The 9,548-nt window shown below is 34.6% G+C and overlaps 1 pseudogene; it reads left to right on the forward strand.

The window, feature by feature from the left end:
• The first annotated feature begins 4,584 nt into the window (after positions 1-4,584).
• Positions 4,585-5,039, forward strand: LOC102971371 (annotated as a pseudogene).
• Positions 5,040-9,548: the final 4,509 nt, after the last annotated feature.

Here is a 9,548-nt window from a genome sequence, read left to right on the forward strand (position 1 = left end):
TCTTGATCTGATAAAGACTTATACTTAGAATCAACAATACATAGATAAATCGCACAATTAAAAGTTGTCAAATATTTTAACAGACCACTCACTAAAGATACATGAACAGCCAATTAGCATAGACAAAGGTGTTCAACATCATTAGTCATCAGAGTAATACAAGTTAAAACCACAAGGAAATACAATTTAAAACAACTACAATAAAAAGGACTAAAAATGCCAAATGTTGGCAAGGACGTGGAGCAACTGGAACTCTCATACGTTGCTTATGGAATGCAGAAAGAGTCAACTATATAAAAAGAATTAGAAGTTCTTTATAATTACACATCTACCCTAATAGCCAGAATTCCACTCCTACTTATACAAAAGAAATTAAAAATTTGTAACAGCTATTTACAGGAGCTAAAAATGTAAAATAAATGTCCATTATCAAGAGAACAAATAAACAGCAGAATGCTATTTGTTAGAATATTCTTCATCAATAAAAGGAACAAATTGCTGATAAAGTCAACAACCTGGATGAATCTTTAAGAACCAAAAAAAAAAAAACCAAACATGTCATTTATATTGAAATGGCATTAGTATTGCCAAACACTAATCTAGACTAATCTATACTGATTAGTATAGATTATATTAATGATCCTATGTAAAAGATTATATTAATCTTTACTGGTTAGTATAGATTACTAATCATGCTAAAGGTTAGAAATACTAATCTATGATCGTTGAAGTATGATAAGATTCAGAAGAGTACTTTCCTGGGATGTGCAGATGTTGGAGACTGACTAGAAAAAAGCACAATAAGAACTTTTGGGGATAGCAGAAATACCCCATTTGGGGATGGTAGAAATATTCCATATGGTATGTTTTTCCCCCATGTGCTGGATTTTCCCTTAAAGTCACCACTACGTCCTGAAAACAGTAGTGAGTTAAACTTCATTGTTGATTCAGTCATAAGCAAACTTACTTCTAAACATTTTGAACCGGAGGAAGAAACTTTAGATGGTTTTCTCTTCTAAAGTAATTTTAAATTATCTTTCATCTTTAGTTTAAGAAACTAACATTACTTAGTTAATTATGCTTTTTGAAGCTTTATAGAATTATAATTCTCAGCCCGGTTTTGGAAATACAGTTGATTTAAGTATTAAAAAATAGGTAAAAGTTATTTGCTGGTGTCACCATATGGCAGCAATTGAATCAACTGCTATAACAAAGATAATAAAAAATAAATTTCTAAGAATCAAACAAGTTGCAGCTCTCATGAGCTATCTTAATTAACTTTTCCCTGCTCTTTCTTAGTACCTCTCTTTCATGTGCAAATGCCTACTAATATTATGCCCAAGGAGGAAGTTCAGTCTCCTTTCCGATCTAAAAATCAGTGCTGCCCTGCTTATCAGCCAGCAGAGGGCATAATGAATGAATTCCCAAGTCCTCAGAAAATAGCTAAGAGCACCTCTGTTCTTCGGCTTTGTTAAACATGTAATTTGCCTCTTAAATCTGCATAGGCAGTGTAGCTGATTATTCTTATTAGTTGTTAAACTTAACCACTCCTTATGTTCATTCAAACAGTTCTCTTTTCACTTGTCACATATATCCAATTATTCACAGGCATTTTTAGTACCTGAGTGGACAAATCCTAGAATTTTAGAGTTCAAAGTCACCTCCGAGGTTGTTCCTCTGAGATCTTTCATTTTAAACCTCTCACATAAAAGGCTCTTTCAGCAGTGCTCCTGACTAATAACTGGATAGCCTCTTGCTTGTGGAAAGGAGATAAATAGATATCATTTGCGAGAGAATGTATTGCACATATGCACAGTTCTGTGATCTGGCACCAAAATCTCTTTTGCTGTAAAATCTATTCATTGATCCCAGTAATTCTCTCTGTACCTACATGGAGTTAGTTCAATTCCTCATCTAGTTAGTGGACAGCGCTTCATATATTTACAGCCTCTTATCAATTCTTTGGGTTTTGGTATCAGCCTTGGTAAACAATATGATTTCACACATATCCGTATGCAATTAGTTCTCATTTAATTTAGATTTGTTTCTTAATGTACTAGTTAAATGTGGTGATTCCCATCACTTTGGAAATTTGGAATTGCAAGGCAAATCCTCCAAGTATTTATAATATGGAGGGATAAGGACCTCAGGAATAGCTTTGTGACCTAACCCAATGACTCTCAAACTTTAATGTGTATTGAATTACCTGAAATCTTATTTAAATGTAATATTTGATTCAGTAGTTCTGAGGCAGATCCTGAGAGTATGCATTTTTAACAAGCTACCATGTTACTGGTCCACAGATCACATTTTGAGTAATAGGGTCTAAATAGAATTTCTTATACAGGTTTCATTAAATTCCAAAAATATAATACGCTTTTGTATACTACTGTATTTTATATAAACACATAATTAAGGCAAAACATTAGCACTAGCATATATACACAAAAACACAAGTGATGCTGTTTAATGCAAGAAAATTGTAGAAAAAATAGATTATTACATTAATTCTCCACTGCTAACAATTATTACCTAGTGCATGGGTGCTTTGAGCTATGAAAAAAAAAAATTCTCTCAAATTACCTTGGATTGTTTAAAGGACAATGATTGTTCAAAACTTGTGAGGTAATTAAAACACCACAACTTTTCTAACCCTATACCTGTTAATTGAGTGTCTCATTTCCATAGGCTGACTTTCATTCCTCCCTGCTGGCCAGCTCTCACTTTTACCATCAAAAAACCTTGTCTCTATTTTCACAAAGGTGAAAATGAATTTATTCTCCAGGGTATTAGCCACACATACTACAGAAATTTTCTCATGTGTTATGACATGAATTTTCCACAGTGAGTCTATTTCAATATGGAATAATTTTTTTTTCTCTTCTAAGAAAAAAGAATCATCCATTACTTAACAGTCATTGTCTCATGGCTGGATTACAAATAGTATTCTCTGTCATTTTGGATATACTTGTTTTACTTAGTTTTCTACTAACTTAATAAGATTTATTATAATTTACAAAATGAAAATTATGTAATTATATAGATTATAATAACTAATAATTTGCTTTGGTACCTAAGAACTATCTACAGAGATTTTATTAATACAACAATAATAAAACAGCTACCACTACAATTTACTGAGCACTTATCTCATGAAAAGTACTATCCTTATTCATGCTTACAGAATTCTAGATAAGTAAGTATAACGGAGAACATTATACAGATGCAGAAATAGAAGTTGATAGATGTGAAATAGCTCGGTTGGGGTCAAATGAGTGTAAATGGTTAAGTTGAGGTTTGGAGCCAAATAACTTTGGCTCCATGATCAGAATGCAACCCTGCCTGCCTTTGAAAAGTATTTCATGTTATTCATAATAGCTTTTATCTTGAAGAAAGTATTTATAGCAATCTTTAAGACTGGAAGGTTCCATCAAACTAGATCCAAAGTACATCTAGAAGACAAGAGGATATTTTAAAATGTAGAGTATCCTCAGGGCACAAGAATAAGCTTTCTTAGGATCAGGGATCATAAAAAGAGAATTTTTCAAACACAATGCTTTATTTAAGAACATAAAACAATTAGTCTAACAATTACTTTAAGCTATTCAAATCTCACATATTAACTAAGTGGCAAAGAGCATTCAACCAATTTAATGAATCCATAATATAGACCTTAGCAGAATTAAGCACTCCTGGCTTTAGTTTAAGTTAGCAATGAAGTGGCTTAGCTTTGTGTTTTGTTTTGTTTTATTTTGTTTTCCCCAAGATGCCATGATCCTTAATTTGAATTCCCCCAACTTTTGCTTCTTCTTTTGTAAATCTTTGGGTAAGAACCTGAAAATTACACTGCCTATCACTGGCCTTCCTTCACTTTCGCAGTCATCACATCTGCTCATCTCCACACCTCCAATCCACTCAATCGGTGACTCCTGTACTATAAATGTCATAGATGAGAGCAGGATGAAAGTGCCGGTGATTAGAAGAATTAGAATGACCTTTTTCAGAATAAGTATAGTAAAGTGAAGGAAGAAATCTGATTAGATCCATAGAAATGCTTGAGATGAGGGGCACCTGGGTGGCTCAGTTGGTTAAGCGTCTGACTTCAGCCTAGGTCATGATCTCGCCATTATGAGTTAGAGCCCCACATCAGGCTCTGTGCTGACAGCTTGGAGCCTGGAGCCTGTTTCAGATTCTGTGTCTCCCTCTCTCTGCCCCTTCCCCACTCTCACTCTGTCTCTGTCTCAAAAATAAATAAACATTAAAAAAAAAGAAAAGAAAAGAAATTCTTGAGATTAGAAAAGAGAAGTTATCATTTTATGTAGGGAGAAAAATACTGCCAAGGAATTAAAGTAATAATGCATTCCCTACAGAATACAGCTATAATCAACCAAATTATGGTGCATCTTTTAAAGACTCAGAACCTCTCCATATCAAGATGTTTCATGACAGTATCCCAGTTTTCATTCTATTGTTCAAGTCACTGGTCTACTGTTAAGGTCTCTGTTGGTAAAATTAACTTCACTAAATAGTTAGCATAATGGTTCCAAAAAGACATTGAGGGCTCTTTTGCCTGGGCTGCCAACAATGCCATCCAGACTGAGGAAGACCAGGAAGCTTCAGGGTCATGTGAGCCATGGCCATGGCCTTACAGGGAAATGTGGGAAGCACCCAAGAGGTAGGAGTAATGCTGGTGGCATGCATCACCACAGGATCAACTTCAACAAAAATCACCCAGGTCACTTTGGAAAAGTTGCTATGAGGCATTATCACTTAAGGAGGAACCAGAACTTCTACTCAACCATCAACCTTTATAAACTGTAGACCTTGGTTAGGGAGCAGACATGGGTAAATGCTGCCAAAACAAGACTGGAGCTGCTCCTATCATTGATGTGGTGTGACTGGGCTACTACAAAGTTCTGAGGAAGGGAAAGCCCTCACAACAGCATATCATCATGAAGACCTAATTCTTTAACAGAAGAGCTGAGAAGATTAAGGGGGGGGGGGTGTTGGGGACAGGGTGCTGTGTCCTGGTAGCCTGAGGCCATGTGGAGGGAGGTTCATTAAATGCTAACAAATGCTTTCCTTTAAAACAAAACAAAAAAAGACACTGAAGGTTACAAATGTTTTTTGTAAACTTTGAGAATTTAGCTAATACTTTCAATATTTCTTTTCAGTAGTTTCAGGAAATATACTAAAATACCAAGTGGCCATCTGATAATTATGAAGACTCCCAGGTTATTTGCAAATTTTGTGTGATGAGTGTGTTGAAGGGAAATGTAAGGTAAATATCTAACATAATTTTTATTGATGAACTCATTTAAGTCCTTTGCTTTAATTTATTCTTTTATTTTACTTGACCTTTAGTCCTCTATGTAGCCTGATGGAGGACATAATAACAATAGAAGATCCTTCCTTAGCACCTTGATATGCATGTGTGCCTAAACATGCTTTTTATCCAAGCATGGCACATATAGGATCCCATACCTTATCAAGGGCAGAAGAGAAAATCATGGATGATTTTTGTTCTAAACTTCTTCATATATTTATTAAAAACAAAATTATTTCCACCTTAATTGTCCAAATAGAATTCATGTCACATTTCATTTGGAAAAAAAAATCTGCAAGATTGCTAAAGAGAGGTACCTGGGGGGCTCAGTCAGTTAATCCCCAACTTTGGCTCATGTCATGATCGAGCAGTCTGTGAGTTCGAGCTCCACATTGAGCTCTGTGCTGACAGCTCAGAGCCTGGAGCCTGTTTTGGATTCTGTGTCTCCCTCTCTCTCTGCCTCTCCCCTGCTTGCACTCTGTCTCTCTCTCTCTCTCTCTCTCAAAAATAAATAAACTTTAAAAACAATTAAAAAAAAAGAGGGTCGCCTGGATGGCTTAGTTGGTTAAGTGTCCAACTCTTGACATAGGCTCAGGTCATGATCTTGCAGTTGTGCGATTGAGCCCCACATTGGGCTCTGTGCTGAGTATGGAGACTGCTTGGGATTCCTCTCTCCCTCTCTCTCTGTCCCTCCCCCATTCATTGTCTCTCTCTCTCTCTCTCTCTCTCTCTCTCTCTCTCTCTCTCAAAATAAATAAACATTTAAAAAAAAAAGATTCCTGGGGCACCAGGGTGGCTTATTTGGCTAAGCCTCTGACTCTTGATTTTGGCTCAGGTCATGATCTCAGGGTTCATGAGATCAAGCCCTGCATCTGGCTCTGTGCTGAGTGTGGAGACTACTTGAGATTCTCTCTCTCTCTCTCTCTCTCTCTCTCTCTCTCTCTCTCTCTCTCCCCCTCCCCCACTCATGCTCTCTCTCTCACAAAGCAAATAAATAAACTTTAAAAAAAAAGCTTGCCAAAGAGAAATTTACAACAAATTGCAATACTGTACAGAAAGATACCATGGATAAGTTCAATTGAGATATTAAAAATCAAATCTTGACTGAGCCAACAACAGGATTCAGGACTCCTTACCAGCTTTCAGAGTCTAACTCAAGTGACAGATCCTCACAATCTCCTCATCACCTTCTGCATTTTGAATACCATCATCTGCCAGTAACATGCAGAATTTATCATTGAGGTAGAAGATAAGGTTATGTCACCAATAATGGCCCACTGGGAAAGGTTAGCTTTTAGGAAAGACAATGTTACTGACCTCCATAGTAGAGTGAACAATGTTGGTAACTTGTAGGCAGAGGAAATATGAAATAATTTTCATAAATATATTCTAAATATAAGTATAAATATAAAATATATATTCAAAAATAACTTACAAAGGATTGGTTTTTCTCCAAATCCCACGGGTTAATGTTGTCAGCTGGCTAAATTTGGTTCAGAAATATGCACGGTCATCTTTCCACCAGTAATATCAGCATCATAAAGAACTGGTGCAAACAATTTTTATCACAAGCATTGCATGATTTACCATCCTGCCTATAAATAATTTAATCTAATAAAAAAAGAGGAAGCATTCTTTTCATTCAGGGAGAAAGTAAATTTTAGTATAAAATGAGAAGCAACATTTTTATTAACACAGGAATATGGACCAGTAAACAGAGGGGAAAAAAAAAACCTGTATGGCTCACTGGCACTATATTAAAATAGGTATACAAAGTGAAACATATTATATATCACTTTGCTTAACCAAAATTTGAAATGTTTTCTTTTATATTTTGCTAAGTAACATTTAAAGTTTACAAGTATGCTGGAATAATATGTTAGAAAGCAGTCTTTTATTTATTCAGGAAACAGATAAGTAGAAATAAAAGAAAAATCTTTTTAAACACATAATTTATCTGAATTTACTATCTAGTCATGTGAAAGGGAGATAGTTACAGACTATTTAGTCCCATGGTGATGGTGAACATATTTTTAGTCTTCATTCATAAAATGTGGTACCTTTAATCTAATAGAAATTCAGTTAGTGGTTAAAAAAATCTCCAATGTAGAACATGTCTTATCACAAACCTTTTTCTGAAATAAAAGCAACTGTGGTAGGAAGGATATAATATAGATATATATTCACAATTCTCAAGGGGTCACAATAGATCAGTGTTTTTATTAAAATTTTATTTTTAAATAATCTCTACACCCAATGTGGGGCTTGAACTTATAGTCCCAAGATCAAGAGTTGCATACTCTACCAACTGAGCCAGCCAGGAACCCTTAGTGTTTTTCAAACTGTAATGTATGACATTACATGAAATAAATCTAATGGGATGTGGCCAGCTATTTCTTAATGGTACACAGCGGAAGAAAAAAGAATATAATATATTGGAGGGCACTGCAGATAGTAAAGTAACAAACATTTAATAAAATCTCTACATCATATCATTTACATACACATACAAGTATACATATATATTATATATATATATAATATATATATATACACATATATATATTATATATATATATATATATACACACACATACACACATGTATCAGTATGTTGTTATATACTAGATCCTAATATAAAATAATACATTTTTGTAGGCCTGGTAAAAAAATTTTTTTTTGAAAACTGCTTCAATAAATAATATTAAAGCCCAGTCTTTAATCAACAATATTAAATCATATATTATACTTCTTTTCAGAGAATTGTCTTTAAATTAACTGATCATCATTAGCTTTACAGTTAGATTGTATTACATATCATATTAAATCTATAATCAACACAGAACCATCACATGATCTAGAAAGAAAAATTTAGGTTTACTTGAATTTCCTCAATACTTTCTCTTTTGCTTTTTTATTACATTAAGGCATGCAAAAATTTGAAAGTCTAGCTAATATAGGAATCATTTAAGAATTTTATATATATTTTTATATCCTAGCTTGACATAGTCAAATGTGCACAAAGCTTCCTTGATATACTGACCAGACAATTAATTTTAGAGAAGCAGTATATATCTACAGCTCCCATTTGATAAGGTGATGTTATGGGATCCAGAGAAACATCGGGAACAAGATGGTTGCAGATGTTGAGTGAGGGGCCAAAGGTGTTTCTGGTGGGCATTATTTTGGAAAAAGGAAAATAGAAACAATTGCAAAGAACTTTATGAGTGTTGGAGAAAACAGTAAATGAGTAAATTAATAAATTAAAGAATTACTATAGTAGAGGAAATGACTGGGGAGAAGGACTACACTATCCCTACTCCCGGGGATAGAGCTTTTGGGAAAAAAAATTAAAATGTGTTCAGGTTTTGTTTTTATAAGCCATCCAAAGGAAACATCTGCTGTCCTTACCAAGACTTCTGTCTCTGCCCTCTGTAACAGAAATCATGCTCCTTCTTGCTGGCCTGGAATTATAATCAGACCACCTTCATTTTATATAGAACCCAAGAGAGTACTAACAACTTTTGACTACTGATAGTCTGGGAAGAATTCAAACCACTAATCCATTGTCTGTAAGCACTTTATTCTCATACCAATGCCATAAACAATCTAATTCTGTAAAAGCTGACACATAATACCTAGTACGAAGAGAAGAACTTATGTTTAGTAGCAACCTGAGGAAAAATAAGTACATAAAATCAACAAGGAAGCATCAGTATGGTTCATTGGAGATCTGGGACTGCATATCTGGATATAATATTGGATAAATTGAGAAAATTGGGGCAATAATGGATCAAAAGTTATAACACAGCATTTTTGTGCATCACAGAGACCCTTTAGGGAAACCCCTGCTCAACAGTGAGTTCATTTATCAAAGGGATAATGACCCAAAAACATTCTTTTGGAGACAGTGTGGAAACTATCTCCTTTTTAAAAGAAAGGCACCTGTGGAACTAATTAGGATGAAGTACTTCTTTCAAAGTATGGGCTATAATCCTGTTGAGTGAATAAAAGATTTACAAGACTATAGTTCAGAACAAGAGAGAACGCAAATGACAGCTGATGGCAGGTGGCTTCTGGTATGAAAATAAGAATATTTGGAAAGATTCAGACTGATATTCACTGAGGTATTCACAAGAGAAAATACTAATTGTACCCAAGAACAATTTAAATAATTCAAGTCACTCTAGCCCCAAATTCAATTAACTAGTGCCCCAAAGTA

Source organism: Panthera tigris, chromosome C2 (assembly GCF_018350195.1).
Source record: "Panthera tigris isolate Pti1 chromosome C2, P.tigris_Pti1_mat1.1, whole genome shotgun sequence".
NCBI lineage: Eukaryota > Metazoa > Chordata > Mammalia > Carnivora > Felidae > Panthera > Panthera tigris.